A 19,941-nucleotide genomic window follows, 5' to 3' on the forward strand; every position below is an offset into this window, starting at 1 on the left:
AAAGTCTCCAGGCCTGCTGTCCTCTGCCCTGATTCCACCTATATGTTTTAGGTACCTTAGATCAGAGATACCTGCTTTCTCTATTCAGGTCCTAATTAATTAACCAGTGTTTTTCACATTAGTTGGCTCTAAATCTCAGAATTTTAAGAGGCAGAAACAAGTCAAAGGATTTTTTTTAATAAGCAAAGCCTTTATTATTATTATTTAAAAAAAAAACCAAATCAGGTATTTAATTAGGTTCTTTGTTAGATTTTTAGAACACCAGTTTGTGAGGCTAAATACCACTATTGGGAGAATAAACACAGAGCAGAGGTAGCCCTGGAGCTGAGGAACAGCTTTGATTTTTGTCAGAATTTGTGAGTCCATGGTGTTTCGATCAACCTTGTCCTGGCCTATGGTCTCCTATTTCTCTCTCTCTGTGCCGAAGATCCCGCCCTCCTGTTGTCTGGCCTTGCACAGCTTCTTCTTGAAGTAAACCTCAGCGGGGTACTTGGGGACTTTGACACCACTGATAACAATTTGGAAGCAGTGGCGATGACAGATTCCCTGTGTGTTTTACACAGAAAAACTCGACTGAGGAACAGAGGGCTAGTGACAGTAGCAAGCCACTGCTTGGTGCTTCAGGAAAACCAGCCCCTTGCCCCTGTGGCCCCAGGCAGGATGGTCCAGGAAGTGATGCTGGCCGCAGGGTTCTCAGACAGGTTCCGTGCCCGGGCTTGCCAGCTTGGGAGGCACATCTTCAGTAGAATAATATCCAGGCATTTGGCAAAGTTTAGCCACTTGGGTATCATCATTCTTGTCACCACCAACTGGTTTTGTGACAGTTTCAAGAACTCTGACCTCTTATTTCTTTTCAACCCTGGATTTAGCTTCTTGATACTTGCTCTTGTACATGGACTTTGGGGAATACATAACTGATTTGGAATACTTGCCTGTTCCTCTGACTAGCACAGGGTTTTGGCTGCAGTGGGGCTTCCTCTTCTGAGACATTTTGGCCTTGAGTTCACTCTTCCTAACCTTGCCTCCAGCAACAGCCTTCTCAGCTTCAGGCTTCTTAGTGTCCTTTTTCACCCATCATCGTGCAAGATGGAAAGAAAAAGCCTTCTGTATATTTTAACTTGAATTCATTTTTAAGTTGTAGTCGTAACATAAAATTTATCATTTTAACTGCTATACTGGCATTAAGTACTAATGAGTTAATTTTAAATAATATAAGTACTAATGAGTTAATTTTAAATGATAGTACATACATTCCGTTTTGTTTATTTGCTATTTTTCTGTTTGTTGCTTCAAAATTCCAGTAAGTTAAGATTCATCATGGCCCTGGCCAGTTGGCTCAGTGGTAGAGCGTTGGCCTGGCGTGCAGAAGTCCTGGGTTCGATTCCCGGCCAGGGCACACAGGAGAAGCGCCCATCTGCTTCTCCACCCCTCCCCCTCTCCTTCCTCTCTGTCGTCCCCCCCCCCCCCAGCAAGGCTCCATTGGAGCAAAGATGGCCCGGGTGCTGGGGATGGCTCCTTGGCCTCTGCCCCAGGCGCTAGAGTGGCTCTGGTCGCGACAGAGCGACACCCCGGAGGGGCAGAGCATCGCCCCCTGGTGGGCAGAGCGTCGCCCCCTGGTGGGCGTGCAGGGTGGATCCCGGTCGGGCGCATGCGGGAGTCTGAGTGTCTCTCCCCATTTCCAGCTTCAGAAAAATACAAAAAAAAAAAAAAAAGATTCATCATCAGTGTTGTAAGCAGCTACCAAAAAGAATCTTTTGTCCACAACCTGATTCCAGAGAAATTATCTGCTGACTACCTTCAAAGAAAGTGAGGTGATGGAATTTCCTATTTATATGATTATGATGGAAAGTGATACCATCCAAATATAACTGTTCTTATTTAGGGCACTGAGAAGTAATTTTAATATCTAATAGAAATATTATGAAGTAGAAAGTAGGCATTATTTTCTCAAACAGAAAGTATGACTTGCAGAATATGACTTGTTTCTGTTCCTTGCCATTGTTATGTCTTATATAAATGATCTTGCAGGAGAAAAGGCCAAGGCCTTCTGGTCCCTACTCTAAACTTAGTGAAAGTTTTTCAAATCAAGTGTAAAGGAGATTTTTTTTTTCACAATAAGTGGTCTCAAAGCCAGGCTTTCCAAGTCTCTTGCATAGCATTGAACCTATTTTCCATGAATTTCAATGTATAACATCTACGTTGAACTCAAGAGAATTTATCAGTCCCACACTTTACTTAGTCATACATTTAATTGTTTACTTTTTTCTAAATAGATTTAGTTAAAAACAAACAAACAAACAAACCAAAAACAAGAGAGAGCTGTAAGAGATATTAATTAAAGGGTTTGGTGGTTCGAGTGAATGTCTGGGGCTGGTCTGGAAATACATCTAAAGACTGGTCAGTCTCTTGGGCTTATAAATCTATTCTTTGCTCTGTATTTCCATATCATTCTCCACTATACAAATTGGAGTCTTTTACTTAAACTTTAGTGTTCTCTCACAAGCTTGTTTGGCCTAATTCATGGTACCTATTCATGGCCTGTAGGATGCCAAGTTGTTCGGTTTTTAATTTCAGCTTTCCAAGAATGAGTTGCTGATTGAACATGTTCATTGGCCCAAAGAGTTGAAAAAATTTATAGTGCAAACTTACATGTATGTATTGAGTTCACAATCTCCTGGAAGAATGATATGCCCTGAATGATCCTGAAATCATCTCTGCTTGGGATGCGACTATACCATAAGTAAACCTATACTCCAATTTTTGCAGTTTAAATTCTTCTTCATAAGGCTTGTTTGGGATTAGAGTTTACTTTAGAGTTCTTTTCATTGATGGAGGTGCTTTCTACAACTCTAACCAATGGTAGGTAACTCACTCCATACCAGAGGCTCTCTTCTTTACCAACTTGTTCCAGAATGTCCATAAGTCTCAGTATTGAATGATGTTAAGAGTTAATAAACAGTTAATATTATTTTAAAAGAGTGAAAAGTTGTTAAAATGTATTCAACAGTTATTAGAACAAGATATTTTCTTTTTTATATATAAAAAATAGGAAGAAATTGGCTTTACTAAATAAGAGGGGCGAGGCTTTCAGTAGTGCAGTCTGACGATAATTTGTATTAGAGTCTAGAAGAATACATTTGTAATGTCTTGTGGTAGTACATTTATCTTTTGGTGACAAAAGTAATGATTGCTTTAGAGAGCATATCAGTGACTATTTAAAAAGTTAATTCTTTGTTTCCTCACAGCTAATGTTACAAAATTGAGGAAAAAAACATTATGAGAAATCCAATCTAAGTAAGAACAGTTATGAAATATTGTTTACCAGAAACATATCATTGTCCATTTTCAAGGAATGGTGAAAAGGCTGGAAAAGTCATGAAAATGTTTTTCATTATGTATAGGCATACATTTATTTATTAATCTTAATATTACTATCATATACTATTATCATTTTTGCTTGTTTTGTCTGTGGAGCGTGGCTTTCAAGTTAAACAAACATACCTATCTAATGTGGTTTTTGCTGACAGATGAACTGTGCCTGATAAGCTGCCAATTAGACTTTGCTGTCCTATTTTTCCAAGTTTGATGGCTTTAATGGCTATTTGAGTACTAGCTCTCTTTTATCTGTACTTTTGTGTAAAGTCTGTTCTTCCTTCAGGTTCTTGATTTGCCCTGAAAATATCTGTTGATATTTATGTTTCCCTTAGAGTCCAACCAACATCCCGAGGGCAGGAATGGCATCTTATTGGACTCTATCAAAATGTGTAGTGCTTGGGTTAAGGTGATGGGACTCCTTAAGGTAGGGTATCACAAAACTTATTGTTTAAACTGATCACTTCTAAGAATGAAAGAGATTAAGAATTATACTGTGATAGCAGGTGTAAACTGTCCAAATAAAATCAGGATGTATAATTACTCTTCTTCAAGGCAGCTCGGGTGGAAACAAAGGTAGGGCACTATTGAACTCAAATTTTTAAAAGTGAATTGAATCCAGTAGCGCTTCTTTATCTGTGGGGGATATATCTCAATACCCCAATGAATCCACAAATAGCTCCAAATGCCATATATACTATGATACAGACCTATCTAAGTTTAAATTACAAATAAGCCACAGAAAGAAATTATCAATAATAATAAAATAGAACAATGATAAAAATATACTGTAATAAAAATTACATAAATGTGGTCTCTCCCTCAAAAAGCCTTGTTGCACTGTGCTCACCTTTTCACTTAGAAAGCACTTTATAGCTTCTCTTTGGCATATTCAAATTGCCAGCATCACTACTCTTGTGTTTTGTGGCCATTCTTAAGTAAAATAAGATTTACCTGAACACAACCACTACAATACTATGACAACCAATCTGATAACTGAGATGGGACACTAAGTGACTAACTGGTGGGGAGTGTATATAGCGTGGACACGCAGGAATAAGAGAGGAGTCACATCCCTGGAAGGATAGTGTGAGATTTCATCACAATACTCAGAATGGTGCACAATTTAAGACTTCTAAATTGTTTCTGCGATTTTTAATTGAATATTTTCAGACGTTAGTTGACTATGGGTAACTGAAATTACGGAAAGGAAAACCGCACATAAGGGGGACTGCTGTATTCCTGAATTGAACCAATGAAATATTTTTAATCAGTTTTATTATTCATAAATTAATGGTAATTAAAAGTCAGACATTAAATATAACTTATTTTGTCTCCCAAAGTGACTCATCTTTTAAAAGAATGAAGTATGTGTATATATGTATATACATATGTATATCAACATGATGCTGGTATTTATTGATCTGCTTGTATTTTTTCTGCTTAAGTCTACTGGTTTTGCACTATACAGGAACATATAATTTTGAAAGGGATTGATTTTCTAAAAGGGTTAATCATGCATTGAAGGAAGGGGATGATTTCCATACTAAAAATGCATTTGTGTTAAATATGCAATTTTTTAATGTGTTAAAAATAAATTTGTGTGGCCTACACATAGTGGGCACTCAGTAAATATGTGATGAATAAATAAATAATGAGTGAAGAGTTCTAGCTTAGATTTGTTTCTCCTCTAGGACCTGTAGCCAGCCAATATTTTTATGTGGTTCATGCTGTTTCTTCAATTTATCAAGGTCACTTTGAATTCTGATCTTTTCTTCTGAAGTGTTAGCAATCCTTTGTAACTTGGTGTCATCTGAAAAATACAACCTGTATGAAATGTGTGACTGAGTTAAGCTAGGAATGTCATGCTGGACATTTTCTTAAACTAGAACACAGCTGGAAATTATTACATAACTGAAAGCATACTTCATTTCAGTCTTATCATGCCAGCCTTGTCCACATGTGACTGATTTTTTTCTCTTATCATCCATAACCAATTACTCAGCTTCTTCACTAAATAAAAAAATAAGATGCACAATAGAGCCTCATGGAAATTATAAGACAAGAAAGGTAATAGGCAATAGATGAGGGCATTAGAGAAATATCTTGTAAGACTACCTTATAAATTATTCTTCAGGGCACACCTGTTGTATATTTTCCAATAGGCAAGTCTTGCCACATAATGTGTAGAAACAATCTACTATGGGTATTCTTATAGGGCAGATGTAAATTCTCTAATACATTCATATGTCCTCTTTTAAAAATTTGGTAGAAAAATATCATTCCACTGAGAGTTTAATTCTCGTCAAGTTTCATACCAGTTCACTACCTTGTTATCAAGAAAACTTTTATTTACATCAAGAAATAATAATAATCTCTATATTATTTTAAAATTATTTAGTTTTTTAAAATGCACAAAGCAATAAAAAAAAAGGATACAGGTATATAGTAGGAGATAAACCGATCAGTGACTACATGTGCAGCATGAAGGAAATAACTGAAATAATTATTCATCTAACTTAAAATAAAATTCTCTTTTACCTTCATATTTATTTTTTAAATTTATTTGATAAATGAGGTAAAAATTACCTCACTTGAGTGTATATTCATGGACTCACATTAGCATGGAAACTACCAAACCATTGCTCAAATATTAGTGGATTGTATCTATATTTTTATCTTTCCCTTTCTTATTTTTAAATTAAAAAAACTTTAATTTTCTTCCCATTGTAGAAAAATACAAAGTGCCATTTACTAACATAAAATATATATATATTTTAAATTTTGTGCCAAATGCCCTTTTCATTTGGAGAAAATATAACAATGTAAGTAAAAGATAATTATTGCCATAGAATAAGTTTATAAGCAAATTCCTTTGTTTACATAACAAGAGGGAAAATCACCCTTCTGATGATAAAGACCCCATTTCTAACGCATATTTAAAATTCCAGTAGCATGATGTGTTTTACTAGTTCAGGACTACAGTCTAAACACTCCCCTTTGATTCATAAGTGGCAGTATGCATTTGTATGAGGAGGTACAGTAGGCAGTGTGAATTCCCAATGTTGATGATGATTTGTATGTCACAGGCTTCATTTCCAACAATGCTATATGCAAATTAGTTATAGCTTCATGCCAGGGTAGAATACCATTCACGGAGTAATTGCCAGCATTTTTCCTGGTCACTCTATACATGGAATGAAAATAATAACCATTTAGGGACCTATTTCTACAAATTAGCAGAACAAAAGCATTATGTTGTACACATTTTCCTATTTTTATCACAATTAGAGATGTTTATTTTTTGTTGCAAATTTAATTTATATTAAATGTAATATTAATACACCTTCAATGTTTAATCAATTCTGTATTTTTAAACACTGTTATTTTACACAGTTTAGTATATGAGAATTATTTAAGATAAAATAAATTTGTTGCAAATTATTTGAAAGTCTTTGAGTGTCATGAGTAAAATACATGGTGATTAGATGGTAAGAAATTACTCTGTTACTGTGACAGTACACAAGACACAAATGTTTAAATTAATTTTTGCTTCATCTAAAAATATTTGCGATTTCTGAGCATTTTATTTTTTAATTTCTAAGAGCAGTGTACTTGGACCTAAGCCCAAATAATGGAAGGGATAATTGTTTTTAACGAGAAGAGCTTACATTTCTTGGGAGAATAATTCAGCATGAGATTTTGAAAGTCTATGAAGTGAGAGAAAGGTACTAATAGATGAATTGGAAACAGACAATTTCTATTATGGCATCTGTGAGCTTTCTTCATTCCATTTAAATTTTCTCTCATTTTAGTAATATAGTGATATGTACTCCTTTTCAGCTTCACATGCGAAAATGAAGCAACTGCTTTCCTGCATACGCAAAATGATTTTTAAATGCATTCTGTGAATAAAACACATTAAATGTCATTTGCATATAGTACGTTAACACATATGAAAAATGGTTCACACAGTACATTAGGAAGGGAATAAACAGAAATGACTTTTAAATGCCTGCTATATTTATAACAATTTAAAAAGATAACAGAGCAATGAATTTCAGGTGCATTGGACTTCATTCAGTGACAGAGTTTTCTTTGGAAGCCCTTATTTATTATTATTTTTTTAAACACTCTTTTGCCAGTTGTAGTGCTGAGCTGCCAAGATTTTCAGAGCTGACCAGGAGGTGAAGAGCTCATGCAAATGAGCTCCTCTTCTCTGCTGGCAGCCCACAATGATTAAAAAAAAAGGCTTTAACCCAGAAGATGAGTCTGAGCTGAATATCACCAGCCAGAAACCACTCTAATGTTCCATGTTAGGTGAGAAATTGTCTTCCGAATATATTTTACCTACCAAAATTCACTGGCTCTGTTACCGTTGATGGTTTTTTTCCTATTGTTTTCTAAGTGGAATCCCATCCATTAAAAAAAACCTTTTTATCGTTAAATTAAATTTCTAGGCAATATTTCTATTTTTCTCAACTTATATAACACCCATCAACAGGAATATATGTGTATATCTTTATTCTCAGGCTGTCTGAATTATATATGGTTAAATTTCAGTGTTTAATAATATATTGAACCTAAAAGAAATGTTGAAAAATATAAAATGTGTGTAAGCTTCAAAGTTTTATTAGGTTTCCTAGTGTTAGCTGCCAGATGATGTAATTTTCAAGAATAGTAAAACAGAGGAGATGTTGAACTGACGAGATGCAAGACCAGCAGTATATTATAACATCGTCCTTTTACCTCAGATTCTGGTTTCGTGTACACTTCCGCCTTTGGTAATTTACATAAACATACATAGTCTATGAATTATGCATAAACCTTATTTTAAAAGCAGAGCTTTCAACTCTTATAGTGCACTAGTATACACACCCATTTGTTCGGCTCTGCCCTGTTTTCATTACTTGCAATTTCTTGGAACACAAAAGAGTGTGAAAAAAGCTGACAGAAATGGACAGTATTTTTCCTTGTGTGTGTGGGAAATATTTGTTTCCTTTTCAAGGCAATTGGTATAGCAAAGTTTTGTCTGTGACTGTTGGTCCTAGTTACTTTTCCAAGGAAGAATGCATTAAAATGTCTGAACTTACAAAACAGCAATTACAATCAGATACTTTATTTATTTTATTTTTAAAGGATGCTACAGAAATTGTTCCTATTTGAACAAATATGAGCACATGTATAATGAGGAAGCAACCATTAGATTTTTGGGGATATCCCAATTATACTTGAAATAAATTGGCAATATTAAAACATTGATGGAATAGTTAGCCATGCAAAAAATATAAAATATTTAGCATTATTATTGTATTTATTCAAGTAGTATTGAATATTCTGATTAATATACACATGTGAGTCCTCTGCATGTGAAACATTTTGTGATTACTCTCTTTTCATATGAATGTATCTGTTTAAAATAATCCATCCAATAATATTAGTAAAGAGATGTAGCTATTTTTATGAAAGGGACAGTTTATTAAATAAAAATAATGCAGGATGGCATGTAAACAGAATTTTAATGAGAAAATATTTTAATCTCTGTTAACTAATTATCCTGGTTTTTAATATATTTAATAATATTAAAATAATAATGCTATGCTTTAAAAATGGTAAAATATCTTCATTCTCTCTTTTTTTTTAAATTTACTTTTCACTTCTTTCCTATTTTTTATTATGTACCTCTGGGTCTTGGTGTTTTTTCTCTTCCCTGCTTCTTTCTTTTCTTACCTAACTTCTCTTTTATTCTCTATTTTAACACTTGGTGGACATTAATAATCAATTAATGCCTAAAATTTAACTTCACTTTTTGTCAATTCTTTTAGCTTATTTCTCTTAACATCTAATTAAGCTTTTATGAGAATTTCTTCCTCTTGATAAATTCTAAACTAATGCTACAGGAAAATGGATATTTAGTGTAAATGAAAAAGGAGAAGTTTGTGCAGCTAGATTTACTTTCAGATGTTCTACCTTTGAGGACCATAAGAGTCTGATTTCATTCTGTTCCAGGGAGTTACCAAGTTTTTCCTTTGTGGGATTCCATTAAAGATGAACACTTAGAAATTAATGACCAAAATGCCTTTTGGGTCATTTCATCCTAATATTATGTATGATGTACTGAGCACTCATACATTCCACAGCAACACAGACTTTAATAAATAGCAGTTGAAGAGGTATGAAGCTGAAAACTTAGGTTTTTACTAAGCAACTGGAACTTAAAGGGACCAGGTGCAAACTGAAAGTAACATACTTCACCAAGAGATGGTAGGACAATTTGCTTCAGCATTCCCTCTGAAAAAGGAAATTTTACCCAGAACCTCTTGCTCTCTCATTTAGAAAAAAAGAGAAAAATTGGAGAAGCATAAGCAGAACTAGTCAACTATGCTATCTTGTTTCAAGAGAGGTATCAACTTAAGTTTACAATAAAAACTAAGGTTATCTATCTATCTAATCTTTATGATTATATTTGGTAGTAAGCAATACATTTTTATTTAAATAATATACCTTTGCTTCTTTATATCTGATTTTGTTTGATTTTACTAAATGAGTGTGAATGCTTCTAACCTGAACTATTTAACAGAAAAAAAAATACTCAGAAGGGATTTGATTGTTTGATCACAATCAAAACTTCTTTTATTTTGTTTAGACTCTTTAGAACTATGTAAGTGTAAATAAAATGCTCATTTCTACTCTGAAATAAGTCTTGTGAAAAGACTTTTATAAGCTGGGACAGCTTTCCTATGACGATATGCAAGTGTCCTACAGTGGTCACTTGTCATATACTAGACTAGATATCTCTTATTAAAAACACCTGGAAGAGAATTCTTTTTTTAAAAAATTTATTGACATTATTGAAGTAAGATTGATTAATAAAATTATATAGATTTCAAGTATGCAACATAAAAATACATCATCTGTATATTGTATTGTGTGTTCACCACTCCAAATCAAGCCTCTTTCTGCCTCCACGTACCCGCCCTTTATCATCTTCTGTCTCCACTACCCCCTTTTCCTCTGGTAATCACCATTCTGTTGTCTGTCTATGAGTTGTCTTTTTTTTCTTAATCCCTTCACCTTTATCACCCAGCCCCTCAAAGCCTCCTGCTTTCTGACAGCGGTCAGTCTGTTCTCTGTATCTATAAGTTTGTTTCTACATTCCTTGTTTGTTTAATTTGTTCATCTGATTCCACATATAAGTGAAATCATATGGTACCTCTCTTTCTCTGACTGGCTTATTTCACTTAGCATAATACTGTCCAGATCCATCCACACTGTCATAAAAGGTAATATTTGTTTTTTTGTTTGTTTGTTTGTTTGTTTGTTTTTTAGTGGCCAAGTAGTATTTCATTGTGTAAATATATCACAGTTTTTTATCCACTCATCTACTGATGGATGGGCACTTGGGCTACTTCAAATCTTGGCTATTGTAAATAACACTGAAATGAACATAGGTGTTTATATATTTTTTTAAATTAGTGTTTCAGGTTTCTTTTGATATATTCCCAGAAATGGAATTGCTAGGTTATAAAGCAGTTCCATTTTTAATTTTTTGAGAAAACTCCATACTGTTTATCACAGTGGTTGTACCAATCTGCATTCCCACCAATAGTGCATGAGGGCCCTTTTTTCTCCAAATCCATGACACAGTATAAGAGAACCGTAAAGATTACACCAAAAAACTAATAAATGTTAAATGTGTTCAGTAAAGGAGGAAGATGTGAAATAAATATCCAGAAATCAGTTGCATTTTTATAGATTAATAATGAAGTATTAGAAAGGGAAACTAAAAAAAACAACTCTAATTACAATTGGATCAAAAGAAAAAAACACCTAAGAATATATTTAACCAAAGATGCAAAAAACCTGCACTTGGAAAATTATAAGACACTGAAGAAAAATTGAAATACAAATAACTAAAGCATATACTGTGTTCACAGATAGGATGAATGAATATCATTAAAATATTCATATTACATCAAATAGATTCAATGCAATTCCCATCAATATATAAATTTCAGAAAACTAGAACAAATATTCCAAAAATTTATATGGAACCACAAAAGACCCTGACTACTTGTAGCAATCTTGAGAAAGAAGAACAAAGTTGGAAGAATCATGCTACATAATATCAAACTATACTACAAGGCCATAGTAATCAAAACAGCATGGTACTGGCATAAAAACAAATATATAGATCAATGGAACAAATCTTATTAATAAATATCACCCCAATAAATTTAATAAAAAGGAATAGAGAGACTAGAAATAAACCCACACCTTTATGGTCAATTAATGTTTGACAAAGGAGCCTGACCAGAAGGTGGTGCAGTGGATAGAGCGTCAGACTGGAATGCAGAAAACCCAGGTTTGAAACCCCGAGGTTGCTGGCTTGAGCATGGGCTCATCTGGCTTGAGGGCTGGGTCACTGGCTTGAGTGTGAGATCATAGACATGACCCCGTGGTTGATGGCTTGAGCCCAAAGGTCACTGGCTTGAAATCCAAGGTTGCTGGCTTGAGCCCAAGGTTGCTGTCTTGAACAAGGACTCACTTGCTCTTCTGCTCTTCTGTAACCCCCCTCTGCACCATCAAGGCACATATGAGAAAGCAGTCAATGAACAACTAAGGAGACTAAGGAGCCACAACAAAGAATTTATGCTTCTCATCTCTCTCCCTTCCTGTCTGTCTCTGTCTGTTTCTCTCTCTATCTTGCTGTCTCTTTTGCAAAAGAATAAAAATAAAAATAAATTTGATAAAGGAGTCAAGAACATACAAAGGGGTAAAGACAGTCTATTCACCAAGTGGTGTTGGAAAAATTGGACAGATATGTGCAAGAAAAGAGAGAGAATTTTTTAATTTAAATTTATTTATTGATTTTGGAGAGAGAGAGAGAGAGAGGGAGAGACACAGAGAGATATTCATTTCTTGTTACACTTATTTATGCATTCATTGATTAATTATTTTTTATTATTATTAATTTTAATGAGGTAAAATTGATAAATCAGGATACATATGTTCAGAGAAAACATCTCCAGGTTATTTTGACATTTGATTATGTTGCATACCCATTACCCAAAGTCAAATTGTCTTCCATCACCTTCTATCTGGTTTTCTTTGTGCCCCTCCCCTCCCCCCACCCCCTCCTTCTCCTTTCTCCCTCAACCTCCACATTCTTGTCCATGTCTCTGAGTGTCATTTTTATGTCCCATCTATGTATAGAATCAAATAGTTCTTAGTTTTTCCTGATTTATTTATTTCACTCAGTATAATGTTATCAAGGCCCATCCATGTTATTGTAAATGATCCGATGTCATCATTTCTTATGGCTGAGGAGTATTCCATAGTATATATGTACCAAAACTTTTTAATCCACTCGTCCACTGATGAACACTTGGGCTGTTTCCAGATCTTCGCTATTGTGAACAATGGTGCCATAAACATTGGGGGTGCATTTCTCCTTTTGGAACAGTGCTATGGTATTCTTAGGGTATATTCCTAAAAGTGGGATAGCTGGGTCAAAAGGCAGTTTGATTTTTAATTTTTTGAGGAATCTCCATACTGATTTCCACAGTAGCTGCACCAGTCTGCATTCCCACCAGTAGTGCAGGAGGGTTGCCTTTTCTCAACATCCTCCCCAGCACTTATTCAGTGTTGTTTTGTTGATGAGCGTCATTCTGACTGGTGTGAGGTGATATCTCATTGTGATTTTAATTTGCATTTCTCTATTGATTAGTGATGTTGAGTATTTTTTCATATGCCTATTGGCCATCTGTATGTCCTCTTTGGAGAAGAGTCTATTCACTTCTTTTGTCCATTTTTTGATTGGATTGTTTGTCTTCTGGTGTTGAGTTTTACAAGTTCTTTATAAATTTTGGTTATTAACCCCTTATCAGACATATTGTCGAATATGTTCTCACATTGTGTAGTCTGCCTTTTTATTCTGTTCTTATTGTCTTTAGCTGTGCAAAAGCTTTTTAGTTTGATATAGTTTTGTTTATCCTGTCTTTTATTTCACTTGCCTGTGGTGATAAATTGGCAAATATGTTGCTGCGAGAGATGTCAGAGAGCTTACTTACTGCCTATGTTTTCTTCTAAGATGCTTATGGTTTCATGGCTTACATTTAAGTCTTTTATCTATTTTGAGTTTATTTTTGTGAACGGTGTAAGTTGGTGGTCTCGTTTCATTTTTTGCTGGTAGATGTCCAATTTTCCCAACACCATTTGTTAAAGAGGCTGTCTTTACTTCATTGTATGCTCTTACCTCCTTTGTCAAATATCAGTTGTCCATAAAGGTGTGGGTTTATCTCTGGGTTCTCTGTTCTGTTCCATTGGTCTATATGCCTGTTCTTATGCCAATACCAGGCTGTTTTGAGTACAATGGCCTTGTAGTATAACTTAATAACAGGAAGTGTGATACCTCCCGCTTTATTCTTCCTTTTCAAGATTGCTGAGGCTATTCGTGTTCTTTTTTGGTTCCATATAAATTTTTGGAATATGTGTTCTATACTTTGAAGTATGTCATTGGTATTTTAATTGGTATTGCATTGAATTTATAAATTGCTTTGGGTAATATAGACATTTTAATGATGTTTATTCTTTCTAACCATGAGTTCGGTATATGCTTCCACTTGTTTGTATCTTCCTTGATTTCTTTTATCAATGTTTTATAATTTTCTTAGTACAAGTCTTTAATCTCCTTGGTTAAATTTACTCCTAGGTACTTTATTTTTTTGGTTGCAATAGTGAAGGGGATTGTTTCCTTAATTTCTCTGACAGTTCATTGTTGGTGTATAAAAATGCTTCTGATTTCAGAGTATTAATTTTATATCCTGCCACCTTGCTGAATTCATTTATTAGGTCCAGTAGTGTTTTGACTGAGACTTTAGGGTTTTCTGTATGCAATATCATATCATCTGCAAATATTGATAGTTTTACTTCTTCTTTCCAATTTGAATGTTGTTTATTTCTTTTTCTTGTCTGATTGCTGTGGCTAGGACTTCCAGAACTTTGTTGAATAAGAGTGGTGAAATGGGGCATCTCTGTCTTGTTCCTGATCTTAAGGGACTTGCTTTTAATTTTTACCCATTGAGTATGATGTTGGATGTGGGTTTGTCATAGATGGCCTTTATCATGTTGAGGTATGTTTTCTGTATTCCCACTTTGCTGAGAGTTTTGATCATGAATGGGTGCTGGATTTCTATCAAATGCTTTTTCTCCATCTATTGAAAGTATCATGTGGTTTTTCTCCTTTCTTTTGTTTATGTGATGAATCACATTGATTGATTTGAGAATATTGTATAGACTTGCTTCCCCGGAATAAATCCCACTTGATCATGGTGTATGATATTTTTCATATATTGCTGGATCCAGTTTGCTAATATTTTATTGAGGATTTTAGCATCTATATTCATCAGGGATATTGGCCTATAGTTTTCTTTCTTTGTGTTTTCTTTGCCTGGTTTTGGAATCAGAATTATGCTCGCCTCATAAAAGAGCTTGGAAGTCTTCCTTCTTCTTGAAGTTTTTGAAATAGCTTGAGAGGCCCTGGCTGGCTGGCTCAGTGGTAGAGCGTCGGCCTGGCGTGCAGAGGTCCTGAGTTCGATTCCTGGCTAGGGCACACAGGAGAAGCGCCCATCTGCTTCTCCACCCCTCCCCCTCTCCTTCCTCTCTCTTTCTCTCTTTCCCTCCTGCAGCTGAGGCTCTATTGGAGCAAAGATGGCCCGGGCGCTGGGGATGACTCCTTGGCCTCTGCCCCAGGCACTAGAGTGGCTCTGGTCACAACATTGTGATGCCCCGGAGGGGCAGAGCATCACCCCCTGGTGGGCAGAGCGTAGCTCCTGGTGGGCGTGCCGGGTGGATCCTGGTCCGGCGCATGCGGGAGTCTGTCTGAGTGTCTCTCCCCATTTCCAGCTTCAGAAAAATACAAAAAAAAAATAGCTTGAGAAGGATAGGAGTTAGTTCTTCTTTAAATATTTGGTAGAATTCACTGGTGAAGCCATCATATTCAGTACTTTTTTCTGTTGGGAGGTTTTTGATAACTTTTTCAATCTCATTTGTTGTAATCAGTCTGTTTAGGTTTTCTGATTCTTCCAGATTTATTTGGGGAAGATTATATGTTTCAAGGAATTTGTTCATTTCATCTAAGTTGTCTAGTTTTTTGGCATACAGTTGTTCATAGTATTTTCTTACAATATTTTGTATTTCTGTTGTATCAGTTATTGTTTCTTCACTCCTATTTCTTATTTTATTTATTTGAGTTCTCTTTTTTCCTTTTTTTTTTTTTTTTTGGTATTTTTCCAAAGCTGGAAACGGGGATAGACAGTCAGACAGACTCCCACATGTGCCCGACTGGGATCTACCCGGCACGCCCACCAGGAGGCAACGCTCTGCCCACCAGGGGGTGATGCTCTGCCCCTCTGGGGCATCGCTCTGTCACGACCAGAGCCACTCTAGCGCCTCGGGCAGAGGCCAAGGAGCCATCCCCAGCGCCCCGGCCATCCTTGCTCCAATGGAGCCTCACTGCGGGAAGGGAAAAGAGAGACAGAGAGGAAGGAGAGGGGGAGGGGTGGAGAAGCAGATGGGCGCTTCTCCTGTGTGCCCTGGCCGGGAATCGAACCCGGGACTTCTGCACGTCAGGCTGACATTCTACCACTGAGCCAACCGGCCAGGGCTCTGTCTTTTTTTCTTGGTGAATCTAGTTAAAGGTTCATCGATCTTGTTTACCTTTTCAAAGAACCAGCTCCTGGTTTCATTGATCCTCTGTATTGTTTCTTTAGCCTCTATGTCATTTATTTCCACTCTGATTTTTATTATTTCCTTCCTTCTAGTACCCCTGGGCTTTACTTGCTATTCTTTTTCTAGTTCTTTTAGATGCAGGGTCAAGTTGCTTATTTGAGCTTTTTCTAGTTTCTTAAGGTATTCCTGTAATGTTATGAACTTCCCTCTCAGGACTGCTTTTGCTGTGTTGTATAAATTTTGGTTGATGTATGCTCATTGTAATTCATTTCAAAAAATTTTTTCTTCTTCTTTGATCTCATTGTTAACCCATTCATTTTTTAATAACATGCTATTTAGTTTCCAAGTGTTTGAGTGTTTTTCAGTTTTTCTGTTGTGATTGATTTCTAGTTTCATGCCTTTGTGGTCAGAGAAAATGCTTGATATGATTTCAATCTTCTTAAATTTGTTGAGACCACTTTTGTGCCCTAACATGTGGTCTACCCTAGAGAACGTACTATGAGCACTTAAAAAAATGTATATTCTGCTGTTTTAGGGTGAAAGGTTCTGAAGATATCTATTAAATCCAGTTAATCTAGTGTGTCCTTTAAGTCTGCTGTTTCTTTGTTAATTTTCTTTCTTGAGGATCTATCTAATAATGTTTATTGGGTATTGAAATCCCTTACTATTATAGTATTGCTGTTTATATCCATCAGAGTCTCCTATATTAGATGCGTAGATATTTATAATGGTTATCTCTTCCTGTTGTATTGCTCCCTTTATCAATATGTATGGTCCTTCTTTATCTCTTACTATAGCCTTTGTTTTAAAGTCCATTTTGTCTAAGTATTGCTACCCCAGCCTTTTTTTCATTTCCATTTGCATTAAATATTTTTTCCATCCTTTTACCATCAGTCTATGTGCATCTTTTGTTTTAAGGTGTGTTTCTTGTTTTGTTTTTTTTTTGTTTTGTTTTTTGTTTTTTTGTATTTTTCTGAAGCTGGAAACGGGGAGAGATAGTCAGACAGACTCCCGCATGCGCCCGACCGGGATCCACCCGGCACGCCCACCAGGGGGCGATGCTCTGCCCACCAGGGGGCGATGCTCTGCCCCTCTGGGGCGTCGCTTTGCCGCGACCAGAGCCACTCTAGCGCCTGGGGCAGAGGCCAAGGAACCATCCCCAGCACCCGGGCCATCTTTGCTCCAATGGAGCCTCGGCTGCAGGAGGGGAAGAGAGAGAGAGAGAGGAAGGATAGGGGGAGGGGTGGAGAAGCAGATGGGCGCTTCTCCTGTGTGCCCTGGCTGGGAATCAAACCCGGGACTTCCACATGCCAGGCCAACGCTCTACCACTGAGCCAACCGGCCAGGGCCAAGGTGTGTTTCTTGTAGACAGCATATGTATGGGTTCTGTTTTCTTATCCGTGCAGCTACCCTATGTCTTTTGATTGGGTCATTTAATTCATTTACATTTAAGGTTATTATTGATATGTAGTTGTTTATTGCCATTTTATAATTTAAAGCTGTATTCCTCTTTTGCTATATTCTTTTCCTCCTTTGATCTGTTTACAACAGGCCTTTTAGCATTTCTTGTAGCATTGGTTTGGTTGTAATGAATTCCTTGGGTTTTTTTTTTTTTTTGTCTGAGAAGCTTTTTATTTCTCCTTCAATTTTAAAGAATAGCCTTGCTGAATAATGTAGTCTTGGTTGTAGGTTCTAGTTCTGCATTACTTTGAATATTTCTTGCCATTCCCTTCTTGCCTCAAGTGTTTCTGTTGAGAAGTCGGATGTCATTGTTATGAGGGCTCCTTTGTAGGTGATAGCTTTTTTCTCTAGCAGCTTTTAATATTTTTTCTTTATCACTTAACTTTTGTATTTTAATTATGATGTGTTTTGGTGTAGATTTCTTTGGGTTTCTCTTTAATAGAATTCTCTGTGCTTCTTGAACATGTGAGACTTTTTTTTGCCTCAATTTAGGGAAGTTTTCAATATGATTTGATTGAACAAAGTTTCTATCCCTTGTTCTTTCTCTTCTTCTTCAGGAACCCCTATGATGCGGATGTTATTTCTCTTCATGTTGTCACAGAGTTCTCTTAGAGTTTTCTCAGACTTTTTGAGTCTTTTTTATTTTTTCTGCTCTGCTTTCATGCCTTCATTTATGTTGTCCTCTAACTCGCTGATTCAATCCTCAGTTTCATCCATCCTACTTTTAATTCCTTCCATTTTGGTCTTCAATTCTGATATTGTATTTGTCATTTCTGACTGATTCTTTTTTATTATTTTAATTTTCTTTTTTATATTTGCTATCTCTTTATTTAGGTTTTTGTAATGACCATCTATTGTTGTTCTAAGCTCTTTGAACATTCTAACAATCATTATTTTAAACTTTGTATCCAATAATTTGGTTATATTTGACTCTTTCAGGTCCTTCTCTGGGGATTTCTTTTGATTTATTTGGGTTGCATTTCTCAGCCTGCCCATTTTGTCTGTGTATAAGAAGGGTTTGGCCACTGGAGTCCAATGGGTGTTGCCTCTGTGTTCCCTAGGTGTGGTTTGTCTGTAGGCCCACCACCTCCTCTGCTTCACTGCCTAGGGCATTCAAGATGGGCATTGAGGGTGCTGGCCTGCTGCATCTGTTGCTGCATTTTTTTTGCCTCTCCTTCATTGGAGGGCTGTGTTCACGTGCAGGCTTTACAAGCCTCAGCTGGTCTTGGCCTTCACCCCGCCCCCCGATGGTGGGGTTGCTCACCATGCAGGGGCCACAAGCCCGGGCACCAAATATAGAGGTGAGCACCTTTGCTCAGCTGCGGGTCTCCACCTGTTCTCAGGCTTCTGTCCCCCCCCCCCCCCGCCCCTCTGCCTTGTTTATCTGGTCGCAAGGCTTGGTTCTGAGCGGGGCTGCAGGCACGCTCAGCTGCAGATCTCCACCTTTTCCCCGGCTTTCGCCCCACCCCGACTGGCTGGTGGAGCTGGCTCGTGCTTAGGGCGGCAAGCCTCTGCTCTGCAGGTCGGTGAGGCTGCGCACCCGCGTGCCCTTGTTTAGTGGTGGGTCTCCGCCTGTTCCCGCCCTCTCCCCAGCCAGGGGAACTGCTTTCACGTATCCCCTCAGCCCCCTCTGGGCTAGACTGAACTCACACCTGGGCCTCAGGCATGGCTGGACCAGCTTCCTGGGCATGACTGGACCAGCTTCTGCTTCCACCCAGAAACTGCGCTTTGATATCCTGCCGCTGCCCGTCCTCCAGCAAGCCCTGAGCTGTGTTGGTGGGGTGCTGCAGGTCAGACCCTAACACTCCATATTGTAGTCTGAGAGCTTCCTCCTTCTAAGTGACTCTGCTCTGAGTGCCATGGAAGAGCTTGTTTTGCTGGTATCCTGCTTCCCTTTGCTGGTATTGCTGGTTCCAGGGGAAATATTCACTTCAGATTTGGAGAGTGACTCGTCCCAGGGGTTAGGGTGGCTGTCCCTCAAAGTCTTTCTCCCTGTGCCTCCTAGATTACACTCTCTTCCTGCTACTCTGGTCCTCTCTTCTCTTCTCATCCCCCTGTAGCCCTGGGTGGGTGGTTGTGAATGAGCTTTTCTGCATGGTCCCTTTGAGAAGAATCCTGGGTCTGAGAAAACTGTATCTTTTTCACAAACAGTATCCTGACTTGTTTCACAGCTAAATTCTGTCCATACACCTCTTCTAGGCTCTGGGGCTGCAGTCTGGGGCTTTGTTCTTGGGGCTCAGGACCCTCCCCTCTCTGCTAAACTTTCTTCCTGCCATGCAAGTCTCTCCAGGCTGCCGTTTGCTCCAGGGAGCTGGGAAGCTGTCTCCATGTTTCCGCTTTTCCTACCAGTCTCAGTGTGGCTTCTTCAGTGTTCCT

The 19,941-nt window shown here is 37.3% G+C and overlaps 1 pseudogene; it reads right to left on the reverse strand.

Moving 5' to 3' along the window:
- Window positions 1–253: 253 nt before the first annotated feature.
- Window positions 254–19,941, reverse strand: part of LOC136335637 (large ribosomal subunit protein eL6 pseudogene) — a 47,288-nt pseudogene continuing 27,600 nt past the window's right edge.

The sequence above is a fragment of the Saccopteryx bilineata genome, chromosome 4 (genome assembly GCF_036850765.1).
Source record: "Saccopteryx bilineata isolate mSacBil1 chromosome 4, mSacBil1_pri_phased_curated, whole genome shotgun sequence".
Lineage (NCBI taxonomy): Eukaryota > Metazoa > Chordata > Mammalia > Chiroptera > Emballonuridae > Saccopteryx > Saccopteryx bilineata.